This window comes from Calypte anna, chromosome 12, assembly GCF_003957555.1.
Source record: "Calypte anna isolate BGI_N300 chromosome 12, bCalAnn1_v1.p, whole genome shotgun sequence".
Taxonomy (NCBI): Eukaryota; Metazoa; Chordata; class Aves; order Apodiformes; family Trochilidae; genus Calypte; species Calypte anna.
Genome location: NC_044258.1, coordinates 13,484,706 through 13,499,430, shown reverse-complemented (window position 1 = coordinate 13,499,430; position 14,725 = coordinate 13,484,706). Strand labels below are relative to the sequence as shown.

At 35.8% G+C, this 14,725-nt stretch overlaps 1 protein-coding gene across 3 annotated transcripts in view; it reads left to right on the top strand.

The window, feature by feature from the left end:
- The window catches only part of FHIT (fragile histidine triad diadenosine triphosphatase), a 512,422-nt gene that overhangs the window by 31,131 nt on the left and 466,566 nt on the right, over positions 1 to 14,725 (top strand). The gene's annotated exons all lie outside the window — the stretch shown is intronic.

The window sequence follows — 14,725 nt, the reverse complement described above, 5'->3', positions numbered from 1 at the left end:
ATCATACCCTGTCTTCTGATTACAACTAATGTTTTCTCTTTCTAGGCACATAACATAGCCCAGTGAATTGACTAATTGTCAACACCCTTTGTTCAGAACACCCTTCGTGTTCTGAAGGGGATAAAAGCTGGTACAATGTTTGACTTACAGCACCTCCAGAGGAGGCAGCCTTTCTCTGCTTGTCTTAGAATGGCACAAAAGAGGCTATAAAAGACTAAAGCTAGATATGTGGCTGACATACTTTCCTATCTCTAATTTGAGCTATATAAGAAAGCAAGGAATGAGATTTTTATATTAGGTCGGTACTTGCTTAGTATATTTTTTTTCTAGTTAGAGGAGATGCTTATAAGCTTGTTTATGAACTTATAAATGGTGTTAGAGTTCACTTGTGCCCAGATTTGAAGCATGTCTCTATGTATTCACATGGTAGTCATGGTATCAAATTTTGCCTATGTGAATAGAAGTCAGAAACCTTGTTATGTGGATCTGTTCTGGCAGTTCAGAGGATTTGCTAGTCTGGTATTAAGTTATGATGCATATAAGGAGGTAAAATTCATAGAGATGTTCTGGGTTGTAGAGTAGAAAAAAAGGTAAAAACCTAAACTCACTCCCCAGTGATGCTTGGAATTGGGTTTGGTATGGGGTTTTTTTTTTGGTTTTTGTTTGTTTGATTGTTTTATCTGAAAAAAGCCCAGGGTGTATATTAGCATGAACCCTTTTGGAAGTCATAGCAGGGACAAATCTGAGGCATGTGAATTCAAGCAATTATTCAGACACAGTTATCTGTCTGAATAGCTATATAGCTATAGAATAGATTAGTAATTCAAGTTGTTACCTGGCTGTGTTGAAGGATGGCAGTCTTCTGAAAGCCTTACTTAAAATTATCAGTGAAGTTTCTGGATACTTAGAGATTGCAAGTTGTCATTGCCAGTTGGTTGCTTCTTGTGTGTGTGGTTTGTTTAGGACATTTTTTCCCTGTGAAGAGGAGCAGTAAATAGCAAAGCATGTCTTTTCATTGATTGCTGAAGCTGGTGGTCTGAAGTGAGTATGAAAATTATCTAAATTTAAAATCAAATGATGTTCATATCCTTTCTTTTTATTGGCAGGATATACTTTGATCAGCCATAGCTTCATCCAAAAGCATAAGACTCAAGATGCAATTCTAATTTTTCTTACTCCTTTGTGTAAGAAATGAATTACTGGTGATAGAATATAGTAAGTATTTTGAGAGAAGAAAATTTTTGTTAAATTCTGTTGAGACTGACTTTTAGTTGGACTTGTGGCACATAAAATTATCTAAGGCATATGTAAATTAACTCATTAGTGCATAGTCACACTGAGATCCAATTTTGGCCCTGGGATAATTTGTCTTTTCAAAGCACAACATGACATTACTGATTCTTCAAAATATTTCTGTGTTTTTTAATGTGATATTATTTCTTCTTTCCATCTTCTATATGTAGAAAGCAACATAAGGAAGATGCTTTCTTTCCCCTCTTTATATTTTAAAATAGATGTTCAAATAGACTTCAAAGTTTATCTTAGAGATAGGCCAGAGGAGGCAGGAGAGTAATCTGTGGTGACAGGCAAAGAACTGAAGATGGAAAGTGTATTCCCCAGATGCTGGTAGTACAGAATTTATGGACTGATCCCAGGGGAGGTACTTCAGTATCTACTGATAAGCAAGTGCATAAGTACTTGCAGAACTGGCACTTAAGTGGCAAATAAAATATTTTGTGTGGTGCTGCACTCATTTTGATGAATTTGCTCAAAATAAATCTGAGCTTTCTAACTTTTAGATTTTGTTGTGGCTAAAATAAAATCTCAATGTATTTTAAGATCTGTACTTAGCTTATAATAAAGTGCATTGTGCATGCTTGTGCCAGTTTTTTTACAGATACATTTTTACAGAAATAGCAATGTTTGCTTTTACTATGACTACTATAATATTGTAATTACTTTTTTTTTAATAAGAACAGTGCTGGGGTAAAAAGGTATCTGAGTAGCTTAAGAAAAGTGGGTATAATTATGACAAAATATGTCATTATGGTTTGTGAAATTCTAAAGGAGTCTTTCACAATGAACTGTGGAACACAGAAACTCTTTAGATGGGACTTTATATATTAATGAATGAGATTTAGTAGATGGATTTTGATGAGGCTGGACTCAGCTAAGCAATTCTGGAGGTCCCCTCTGTTGTGTATGTTGCTCCCCTGTGCCCTTTAGTGTGTTAATGTGTCTTTGGCATCCTATGTTAAATCATGGATCTTGTGTTCATGATGTGTTCTGCCTATCAGTCCTTTCTTTCAGCTCACAGATCAACGTCAAACAAATGTGGAGGAGAACCTCAGATAATTGAGGTCCTATTAATTTCTGAGGACACACACTAGCCAAACATCATCTATGTAAGATCATAACCAGGTTTCTGGCAATAGTCTATAATTGTGCTCTGATGAGCTCATGTCTTTGGCTCTTGGCTCTGACTGGTGATGACTCTGAACCATCCTTCCCTCTTTGGCAGCTTCACAGCAGTAAGTCTTGCAGCCTTTCCCACTTGTACAGGGTAACCTGTTTGAAAGAACAACCTTTTAACTCCTATTTTGTGCTTACCACTCTAGGTCTTGATTGCTTCTAGATGTTTGATTGCTAGTAGCTCTCTTCAAGGGGACTTAGCTATAATTGTGTAAAATTGGGCAAAAATAGTAGAGTGTTAATGTATCGAGGTAGCATATTGATAAATCAATGCTACCTTGCCATTGTTTCTCAAGTGTTTTATATTAAAAAAGAAATCATTAAATCTCCAAGTAGCCCTTGGACAACTTAAAAGCACTGGTGAAAGGAAAGTAAGTTGAATGAATTAACGAGTTGTTCAAAGTCGCCTGAAAACTTTTCTTGGTAAAACGCTCACCTGACGTGACACCTCACTATAGAAATCTGCTCAGCTTGGAACAGGGTGGCACATTGTTTCCTCTGTTTTGGTCATGCTCACTGCCTTAATGTCTTCATGTGATTAGGTATAAAAGGAATTAGCGTATTATCTCCTGAGGTTTACAAAAATATGTTTATTAACAGGCTGGGGGAGGAGGACAAAGTAGTTGGAGTGTATTTCTTGGTTTAGAAATATTTATTTATGTTCAGTGATATTTCTTGGTTTAAGCTTTTCTGTGCTTTTTAAAAAATGCTCTTCTGATGAACAGACATTGTCCTTACCACTTAAAATGAGACAGATATTGTACTTTGCATTGAGGAACAGTATTTTTAATGCAGTGAGAATCTGTTTATTATAAGCTTTTTTCCCCCCAGGAAAGTTCTTAGCCTTCAACAAACTTGTATGTTAATGCTGAATTTTTTTTTAATAAGATTTAGGTTAAGCTGTGTAAAATGAGGGTTGAAAATAAGGTTTTTGTTTCTTAATACCAAAGCCTTCAAGTCTTGTCTAGTGGGAGGAAGCTTCAATCAACTGAAATCCTGATGCAACTAAATTTAAGATATGCAAGTAGCCTTCAATAAAGCCCTTCAAGCAGGCTCAATGATTTCACAGCAGTTGAAAGAGAACCAGGAAAAGATACCTAGAAACAGGTATTCTAGAAGAAGGTAGATTTATAGACAAACATCAATCAGATGCTGAGGTTCAGAAGTATTATTTGTAGTGAGTATAGGGTTATTTATTTCAGATCTGTGGTTTTAGGTTTTATGTTAATTTAACTCATACAGCTTTCTGATGATGTTTTAAAAATAGAATTGTAACACCAGTTAAATGTTACTGAGAATTTTATGTTCAGTTCTTATGCCACTGATTTATTGTTGAGGTTTTTGTTTCTAGTCTTTCAAATTAATATCAGCGGCCTTGAAGAAAGGGAACTGACTACTAGTATCTCTAGAAATCAAATGCTCAGTCTTGATTTAGTTCTGTACATGGAGAATTATTTCCATAGGCCCCATCCCAAGTTATCTCCAAAATCAACAGTGTCTTTCCATAGCCTTCTGCTGGCTTTAGATCTGTTTTCTGTAGGACCTACAGAAAATGATAGTTTTTCCTTAAAAGTGGAAGAGTGCTTTTGGGTGTGATGTTTGTTGAAAGACTGATAATAGATTAAAACGTATGCCAGAGTATTTGGTGAGTAGAATTTCTAAAGCTGTAACACATCTAAAACAGCAGTGTTGTTCAGTGCTAAATTATTGCCATTCTAGATTCACTTATGTCACAGTTAGACTCTATCCTAGAGTTACTCCATTTATTGATTTGGGACATAGGCCAGCTGCTAATTATTCCTTTCGAAGAGCATTTGTTCAGTATGCTGACTCCATTCTTGTAATTCTTATCCTTCAGGCTCTGCTGTCTTTTGCCATGTTCTGCCAATCTCCCTGAGCAGCTTGAGGAACTGTATGCTTCCTCTGTCCTACCCTTTGTCCTACCAAATTCTTTCCTTCATACTTCAAGCATTTTAAAACTACTCTCTGGTGCTAGCAAATGTTTAGTTTTTGTCATCTTAGTCTTTGTAGCTATACCGTGGATGTGATTTAATGTCTTAAAACTCAGTTTACATCTGGATTTTCTTGTGTACAGTTCCTAACTGGCTTTTTACTGCTTTCCTACTTGGCAGTGGTAACTGAACAAGGGGGCTTCTTCACTGAAGGAGGGTACTGTGCTCCTACATATGAGTGACCATCCCAGTCAGACTGGAACAGTTTGAGAGTTTCAGAACTTGTAGAGTAGGGGATCCATTAATGGAAATGAACTATTGTACACTAAAAATTCTTTGACATCTTAAACTGCAAATGAAAGGCATTTGATTTTTTTTAATTTTTGTTTTTAAAGCGGTTTTTCACAGGTTGATACTACAATTTACTATTGTGTCAGCAGATTTCTTGAGGCATGCTCAACAACAGCTTAGCTGAAAAAAAAACAAAACAATGTAACAAAAATTTGATGGATATGAGCTATTGATGCAATGTGTATTGGCAACTGCAGTCTCTGCTTGGAAATTTCAAGGAGAAATACTTTGTTTTGAAAACAAACCAAAAACTATCAACATAAACTCAACTTTCCAGCAAGCAAAATGTGCAAGAATATATTTTTTGAAGAATTAGTGTCTTACATGTCTTGTGAAGGAGCTAGCCAGAACTGGTTTTCAGTCTACTTTAATGGCAGAACTGATAATAAGAGGTCTCACATGAATAATAGCCTTGATTCCTTGGCATATCAGAAGTGCCAGGAAGTGCTTTGTTTCCCTGAGGAACTCCTGCAGTCATATAGAGATCTATTTGGTATCCTCAGAAGACTAGTGAGTTCAGATCAAAATGATCTTGTATGATGCATAAAAGACTGGAGTCTGAAATAGCCAATTATTTGTGCCTACTGGAACTGTACAGCATTTGGCCACATGCCTAGCCATCAGCCTGTGCTGTATTTTTAAGGCAAAATAGATCTGCACTTTGCTTGTTGACAACTATGGAATCACTTTAATTTATTTTTCAATGTAAGAGCTATTAAGATAAGAGATGTAAGGTTTTTAATAATGAGTAAAGAGATAAAACATCAAGGCTTTTAGCAACAGAGGAAATAGAGGTCTTATTTATGATGATACACAGCACCTTTATTTATGTTCATCTTAGGTTGGCTGTTTCTTAGGAAAGCTATGGTTTAGGATCTAGCTGCTGTCTAGACTATGTGTGTGCCAAAATGAGAAAAGCTGCTGGCTAGAGCTAAAGCACTTTGGTAAAATGTCTGGAAACCTATCAAAAGATTTTTTTAAAAACATGGAAAACTATCTCATGAGGCCAGGTAGCAAAATTATTGTAATAACTTCAGGAATTCAGTAGTAGTAGAAAACATGCATTCCAATTAATCTAGTTTGAAACTCTAAAATACTATAAATGTCACAAAAATCTGAAAGTTAGTAAGGTTTTCTTTTGTGGAGCTGAATAACACAGTTCTTTTGAAATACTGTGTGTAGATTCTCTACCTCCCTAAAACTTGAATTATTATAGACATCACACAGTTAAACAAGTTGCAGTGGCTATGCAGCTTTGCTTCCTAATTTATTTTGTATTTATTTCAATTCACTAAAGGTGACCTTTTTGTATTTCATGACACAAACTTTGTTGCTGGCTCTGATCACCCAGGCTTGAGTTGATTCCTACCCAGGTAGAAAGAACAGGAGTTGTACTTGCATGCCATTATATGATTTGTTTTTTGAGCATTTATTTGCTTAACTTGGCACCATTTTAATTTATATATTTTATGTGTACTTTCAAGTTTTAGAGCTTAAATGCATCAGAAAGGTTGTTACATTTACCTGAAGACAAGAGTGTGGAAATCAGGCAAAAAGCAGGCATGGGAGGTGAATATTTTTTGGGAGAGGTTGGTCTCCCGATCCAGTTTAATCAGGGGGTGGAAAAAAACACGGCAGATGATCTGTTAGCCTTGTCTTACTATTCCCTTAAATCTGAAAAGAAACTATGTTAAAATAACATGGCAAATAACACCTCTTATTAAGTCCCTGTTGTTAACCAAGCTTTTCAGATGTTTGTATTTTGCCTGACCACCAAAGACCAGAATAAGAGAGATCTGCCAGTGCAAGAGCTTCAATAAGGAAATAGTTGCTTATACCATTTAGCCAAAGAAAGGTGGTTTAGTAAATTAATAAAAAAAAATAAGTAAATGTCAGCAAATTGCAGAAACTATTTTCAGAGCCTGGCTAGTAACTTTCTGTGCTTCAGAAGAGAAACCAAGCAGCCACTGTTGCCAGAGAAGTTAATGTGCTCAGTACTGCCTAGGTCTTTTTTTGCAAGTACCATTAGTACCTTTTACAAAGACCTATGGAGAACTAGAAGAAAAATGGTAACGTCATAATAAATCGTAAAATACATAAATCATTAAAGTGTTCTGTAGTATTTGTTTGGTTTTTGTAGAGGTGATCTAGAATTTTATTTCAGATCCAACATAAAAGATTTCAAGGTGGTCTTCATGGTTTTTAGTGAGCACTTTGACATATTTTGCCTACTCTTACTTCTAAATTAGAATTTCATTTTAAATGCTGACCACCAGCTCACTCTCTAAGGGACAATTTCTTCTTAGGCTGATTGTGACATAAGTAAAGTGGTTTATCTGTGAATATTGTAGATTTTTTTTATTAGAAATCTGCCTTAACATGCTTCTTGAAAGAGTCCTTTTTTCATTCTCGTGACGTTTTTGTTTGTTTGTTTGTTTTCTGTGCAAAAGTTGTGAAGTGTAGAAAGCATAGGTTTTCCTTGATTAATGTAGCCTTTGAGATTCTCAACTTCTTGTCAGCCTGTCCCTAAGGATTTTCTTTTTAATTTTCTTTTTTGACTCCAAGATAGAGAGGAGTAAACAGGTATATGCTTCCTATGGAAAAGAGATGCTTGGAAATATCATGGGGAGCTAGTCTTATCCCAAGATTTAAAAATATTTTTTTCTGTCTGCCCTCCCTCTCTGCCCTTCCATTCATCTTCACTCACACTTTTAAATGTATTGTTTCCTTCTTAATAAAATAATGGATTGTTTAAAATAAGTGTCAGGGAAGTATGACAACTCTTGTCTGTGTGAAGCATTGTTGTAGGAGAAATTTGTTGAAGCATGAAGAAAGCTGAGATGTACTGATGATAAAAATTGAGTAAAAAGTTAATTTACTGGCTATGAGGTATGTGAGTATTACATTTATAAGAGGTGCCAAATCTGTGAAGGCAATGTGACATGGTTACAGAAACTTGATTCAGTGTGGCATCAGTTGTCTCTGTTTATTCATTCTTGAATCCAAATTGCTGTCTCGAGATTGTTGCAATTAGAATGCTTTTAAAGGATGAGCCAAACTCCACTGAATCAAACCCATGCTGTTTTGCATTAAATAAGGAAACAAAACCTAGTAGTGGCTCTTTTTACATTCAGAATAAAATTATCAAGGAAAATAAATGTACGTGATCTCTTTTTAACTGTCCTTAGTTTATGAAAGATCCTTCAATGTCTTGTGTTCACTTTATGCACTTCTCTGTGGGAATGCCTACTGTTGAGTAAATATGTGTATAAGAAAATACTTCCAAGTAAAATGTACTGTTTGCTCTGTTTGTTTAAAAACATGCAATAATAGCTTTTCTGCAATCAGTAAGTATGAAAAGTTCCATATTAGGTGATTTGTGTGAATTACTGATGAGGAAATGCAGGCATTTGTATTTCTTAAGCTCTTCTAGTAAACGGCTAATAAAAATAATTCTTAGCCATTGTTGCACAATTAATTTAGTTAGGTGTCATATATCACTGGTATGTTGAAACAAGCTGGTATGGTTTCTGTTGTATGGACAGTGATATGTTTAGTAAACATGACTATGAACTTGATTGTACAGGGCACGGAATTCAGTTAGCCAAGAAATTTGTCCCAGTAGTGTCTTCCTTCATAAGTGTAAAGATTCTATATCTGATATGTCCTGGGTTTTCTCCCAAATTGTTTTTCTCTGAAAGATTGTTCTGCTGTACTTTTTATGCAGAATTAATGTTGCTTCAAGATGTCTTCACTATTTACAGGGTTAGGATTGTAGTCTGAGGCTGAATGTAGATCTTCCTTGTAAGGGCTATTGCCATGTACAGAGTTGGAGAATGCATCAGATGCTATCAGTACCAAAACAGATATAATGTTTATTTTCCTGAGTCCATTTTTAAAGTGGTATCTTATCTTTGTATGAAGAGAATCTTTCAGCCTAAAGGCTTTAAATAGGCTTGCAGTATTTGGATTAGGATCTCAGTTACGAAGACTCTGAGATAATTTCTAGAGGTGTTTGTGTGACTCCTTCAGAGTGATCTTAACCACACTTGAGTAAAATCTTACTCCTCTTCAGTACTGCCCAGCTGACAAATGGACAGATCTCATGTGAATGAGAAGTAGGTTACCCCACAGGTATGCTTTCTTTGGGGATCCTTTTCTGGCATTTATGCCTCCTTGGGCAGAACACTGGAGCAGGGTGGGTTTCTGATGTCTACTTGATGTTGTGTGCCAAACTCATTTCTGATGTAAGGAGAGTGGTATGATCACAGGTCTTTAAGCTGAGTTTACTCTTATAGATTGCTGTGCTCTGCTAGTGGGTAGGCAGTGAGCCTGTTGAGAGAAACCTGTACTGCAAACCCACCAGGGTAACAGATGTGGGTGGCGGTCTGACTGTAGGGCTAAACAGAAAGACAAAGTTTAAAAAAGGAAGCTTCTTGTTTTCATACTTTTCAGCTTATGTATAGAATGCAATTATCACTGCTTTGATCTTTCACATGACTTCATTTTCTGCTTTTAAAACCTTTTGTCAGTCAGGTTTGTTCATGCTTGGTTTTGATTGCCTTATTACTGTCTCTATACACTAAATGATGACCATAATTTCTCTATTAAAATCAGCAGTTCAGCTGCAGAGGAGAAAGTCACAGCTCTTGAGTAGACATTAAAGAAATGTTTCTTGTTTGATGTTCAACTTGTCGTGCATTTTTTCTCATTTGGTCAAAATCTTCCTTTGTTCTTTTGCACATTTCAGGAATTAGGCTACATAGAAATGACACTTGCTGCTGAATATGGGGGTACCTAAGTGCAGCTGTCCCTGGAGTAGAACTCACCAATGACATGAATAATGGAGAAGGCTTTTCATACCTGTGAGAAGCTTACAAAGCAGTTTGTACTCACTGACAATTGATGCTTAATTGGTTGAGATTTAAAGAACCGTAAGGCAACATTTATTCATAACTTCCCACACCCCTCCCTCATTCTCATATTTCTTAACAGGGAGCTTTCTAGCATTAATACACTGGTTTGAAATACAATCAGATAGATAAAATTGTCCTTAATGAAGAACCTTTTTTATATTATAGATATTTATGTATGTGCATATATAAGAGAGAGCTAAGTTTCTTTAGGAAAAAATCTGTATGATTTGAGGATTTGGAAGTGCACATGTTTTTGGGCTTCAGTCTAATTAAATTCTGGAATTCAGAGGCTATTATTTATCATAGTCATAACTGCCAGTCTTTTAAAATAGCTATTTTTTTTCCTGGTAAATGTATATGTATGTATTTTTTATAGCTAGGATAATGTCATTATACATGCCTTATTTTTCCACCACTTGCTGGAGGTTGGGATTTTTTTGTTGTTGCAGGTATTCCCAGGTGATTTTCTTCACAGAGCCTTATGAGGCAAAGACCTTCATCAGGGAAGGGGCAATTTGTCATCTGTGTACACAAATATGTTTAATTCACCTCAGTATTTACAGTAAAAATTCCCTAATGCTTTCCTCTCTTGGTAAGGTTCCATAATGGACAACTACTTCTAAGTGTAAGACAATATAAAATGGGGGAAGAAACACTATTTGGAGCCGCTCTGCAGATGAATCTGAAGAGCAGTAAACTTTCGAGTACGAGAACTCTAAGTCAAGTTACTGCAGCTATTTACAATCAATTTCTTTTTTTTACCAAACAGTTCTAGGGAATCAAAAGGTGTTTTTGGAACTGGTATGTCAAATATTAACTCTGAAATAATGAAATCTGAATTTCATGCATTTCACAAGCTGCATTTCTCAGGGTTTGTAGAAGATTGTTATGGGTGATGGATAGATTCTCTCTTAGCAGAGAATACGATAAACCCTCCACTCTTGGTCCCATTCCAGAAATGGATAATAGGAACATAACTAATTCATCATCTCTATACAGATTTCCAGTAATCTGTTATTAATGCTTGTATTCAAGTAAATAAGAAACCAAAGCTGACAGATGTAAAAACTGTTGCATTCACATCTCAGTGATGCAGCGAGGTGTAGAAAAATGTTTAGGAGCTGTGAAGTATAGCCTTCTGCCAAACCTAATGACAGTGTCTAACTTGCAGAACAGTGAGTTTTCATCATAATGTCACTGCACAGAGAATAATTTAGACTGCAATGATGATTGCTAAAGAAATATCAGAAGTAATAAAACAGAACAACAATATTCCATGGGTTTTATTATAATTCAGATATTTTATTCCTTGTGTAGTATCATTTCATATAGGAAATCGCTTTCGGTATGACAGGTGATTCTTTCAAAAGAAGTTATGGTTAAAAGGTTTTCTTTTGTTTTTAATATCTTAGACTTAATGTGGATTCTAGGATATATTTTAAAACCCAATATTATGCCATTTGGAAATGGAAGAAACTTCCGGTTTTCTGAGCTTTTTTGTTGTTTTGTTTTTGGGGTTTTTTGTGTGTGTGAGGTAGAGTTTGGGACTCCAATTAACTTTAATTAGTAATTAAAAGATTGAATTCTGAACAGAATTGATTTGAGCAGCACTCCTATTTAGCAGAAACTTTATGGGGAGCATCTGGTTGGATCCTTTTTGCCTCTGCAAATGAAGCAAACTAAAGGAGACCCCTTTGGTCATGATTAAAAAAAATGTTCATGAACATGGGTTGTTACTTCAGCATTGGCTTTGTATTCTATTTGATATCATTAAGTACTGTTTATCTAATAAATTACAATGATTTGTGGTATAGTTAGATACTTAGAAACTGAGATGTTTTTTTCCTTTTAAAATAATAGGTTGCTATGTACATGAATTAGTAAAACCCTTTGAATTCCCTTGAAAATAAATTGCAGATATTTTCTTGCATTCATCTAAATTGCAACTTTCCTAGCAAACCTCAGTTAGAGGTCAGTAGGTTGGATTCGTATAAGCTGCACTATTTGAGGCTCATACAGTAGAAGGAAGCCTTGAGACAGTCTTGTTTCATGCACTATCTAATCAGTCACTCTTTCCTTAGGCCTTGAAGGCTTTGCAGAACAGTCTGCTACATGGGTGTTTAGAGACCAGATCACAGAATGTCTCCTGGATGTGTTCAGCAGTGTTGGCTGTTTTGGGGAACCCTTTAGTTCCCTGTTATCTGCTGCCTTTGTAAGAAACACTTCTATTACTGTTGTCACTCTGAAAGACTCTTTTTGGTATTTCATTTTTTCTTAATTCTGGAGGACAACCCTGTACATTTTAGTCTCTTACTGTCATCTTAAGATGGTCTGCAAGCATGTAGTATTCTTAAAATCTATGCTTTTTGGAACTTGAAATTTAAGAGAAATACCTGTACATGAGCACAGGATTACAGAGATCGTGCACTCGGATCTGGTTGTGGTGAGTCCCAACCCTTACAACATCTGGCTTTTGTTTTTATCAACGTCTGCATTGACATGTGAGGTGGAGTCCTGCAAGGTGCAGAACACAGCCACCAGGTGTCTCAAAAGCAGAGAGCATTACTGAACATTACTTTTACTATACTTCAAAAAAATTAAAAAAGGAAAAAATCCTTCTCAAAATCTAAAAATTCCATTTACAGCAGTTTTAAAATGTCATTCTTAAATCCCCAGCTTTACTGACACCAGTAAGACTTTGATGACTGTTGACCACTGAAGGTGCATTTGAATTAAATCTTAAATATTCTGTTCTAGAAGGACATTTATGGAGTGGAAAGGAAACTCTTGACTCTTTCCCTCCCTATAATTAATAATTTTGTCATGTGCCTTCTTTGTGCCTCTTCAGTAACCATGACTCACCTTAATACCAGTCTTTGACATTAGAAGCCTCTCCAGAGAGGAAGAAAATCGTTCAGAAATGAGCTGGATAAAGGTTATTAAACCACCACTTAAAATTCTAGTCCTGCACATTTTCCTTCACCCCTAATTAAATGCCAAGAACAGCAATGTATAATTTTCAGTTTATACATATGCTGAATATACCTTTACCAGAGGAAAAGTACTGATGGGGAACTGCAACTGAATTCCCAGCAGTAACATCCTCTTGCTTACATATTTGGAATCCTGTTTTTCAAAAATGGGGATGAAATCTTCATGATTGAGTGTCTTAAAAACTACACCTGGAAGTACATGTGTAATACAGTTCTTTTTTTACCCTGTCTTGTATGAAATTGGGTTTTTTACTTAAGTTGCCTTGTTGACTTGAATGGTACTACTTGAAGAAGGCAAGTTGCATGAGTGAAGGTTGCATATACTGTGTATATCCAGTACTGCTTGGGGTTGTCTGTTTGTCATCTCCCAGGAAGCTCCAGGACTAACTTGGCTATCAATATGAATGATATGTGGAATAGCATAATTAATTTTCTAAATGACAGAGACCTTCGAATTGTAGGGAAAGAAAAACTTTGCACACAAAGGATTTTGACTTAGTTTTTTTTTTCTATTTTGAAAACTTCTATACACTGTGTAGACTGGGGAAAAATTAGTTTTTAATCAACAGAATGTGATGTTCTCTTTAAAGGTAAGAGACACTGGCATCTGCAAAGTGTGATAATTGCAGTGTTGTTATTCTGACTTGAAGTGAATGACCCTGATGAGGTCAGGTCCTTTCAATTATCAACCTGATGGTGTTAAACCCCATGTAATTTTGCTCTTGTTGCCAGGCACTACCACCAGTTCACAGATTATTACATAAGTTGGGCATTAAAGTCGAATTCTTTCAATAAAAATTTGACAAACTTTTCCTAACTTATAAATGTGCTTCTTTTTCTAACCACTTTTATCAATCTTGTGCTTGTCAAATTAATAACTCCTGTAAGTACGAAAGGTCTCTGGATCTTTCGTCTCTCATGTTAGGTTTTTCAGTGAACTTTGCCTAATACTTTATTTTACTCTGAGTAGTCAAGAGGTAATTCAACTTAGCTGAGTACAGGTGCTATTTTGATACTTAGTGCTTAATGGAAAATTTCCAAATAATTATAGCATCTCTAAAAGTTTTAGAATCTCCAGTGCTGGTACTTTTCCAGGTACTTTTTATTCCTTTCAAGGCTACCTTGTGACAACCAAGGACTTACCAGTTTGATGGAGATCACTGTCTGCTGCTGCTATTTCTCTTTCATTCTGTAATACTGTGATAGTGATGATGCAGAAAAATAAGGCATTCCTCATTGGATTCTGAGGCATGGTGCTGGTTCTAGAGTAAGTAGAACCATATTTACGACTGAATGACTTGTTCTGTATAAACCACCTAAAATCTCTGAATGTATGGGCCTGTTTCAGTAGTTCAACATGGTTAGGTACTTTACTTTTACCTTTCAGTATTGCCTTTGAAATTATTTGTGTAATGTAATCTGAATCCTTTCCTGTCACTGGTATGGCTCATCTGTTGTTCACATGGGAGAGCACACACACATGCACACACCTATTTGCATTTTTATAGTTCTCAATGTTTCCATCTGTCTGATTTTTTCATCTCTTTTTCAGAGGTAATTTGAGAACATAGAGTTATCAATATGTAGATGAGAATTTCTATTAATCAAGAATCCAGATGACTCCTGTTTTGTCAGAGTCTGTTGATCTGCAGTGAAATTAATAGATTTAATTGGGTGAGTTGGAAGGAGTATTAATTGGGAGAAAGAAGGATTCTGATGCATGATTGGTATTAATGCAGGTGTTACCAGTACAGTGTTTGCCCAAATGATTCCTGTCTTTACAAACCTGTTGGATGCTTTGTTGGGTTGTATGTTGAGAGTAAAAACTGGCAATCTGTAGAGTTATTGATTATCTGCAGCTGTCCAGGGGGTTGCAGTAATTCATTTTCTAACATTTTTCTGAGCTGCTGTAACTCACCTGTGACCTGGTAGTTTGTAAGTCTGATTGTTTCAAATCTGTTTCAGCCTGCCTTTTCCTGTGTTATATGTGGAAGGGAGGGAAGTTCCTTTTAATGGACAGTCAAATCATAAATACTGTGGT